Source organism: Penaeus monodon, chromosome 15 (assembly GCF_015228065.2).
Source record: "Penaeus monodon isolate SGIC_2016 chromosome 15, NSTDA_Pmon_1, whole genome shotgun sequence".
Taxonomy (NCBI): domain Eukaryota; kingdom Metazoa; phylum Arthropoda; class Malacostraca; order Decapoda; family Penaeidae; genus Penaeus; species Penaeus monodon.
Window position 1 is genome coordinate 20,667,294 of NC_051400.1, and position 244 is coordinate 20,667,537.

Below are 244 nucleotides of genomic sequence, written 5' to 3' on the forward strand. Positions count from 1 at the left end.
CTGCTTCTTCTTCTGTGTGTGGAGTGACTCCTCTCCTACGTCGGGCAATTACAGTATTAAACCAAGCGGAAGGTCTGCAAGATGATCCATAGTGGTGGGAATGGCTACCAAGATATTCACCTGAGGGATATGAAAAAATAAAACATTAACAAGCAAGTTCAATCATATTCATTTATTGGAACATGAAAATGAATAATAATGTAAGCAGAAACTCACATTTACAAATTGATACAGGGCTGTGTGT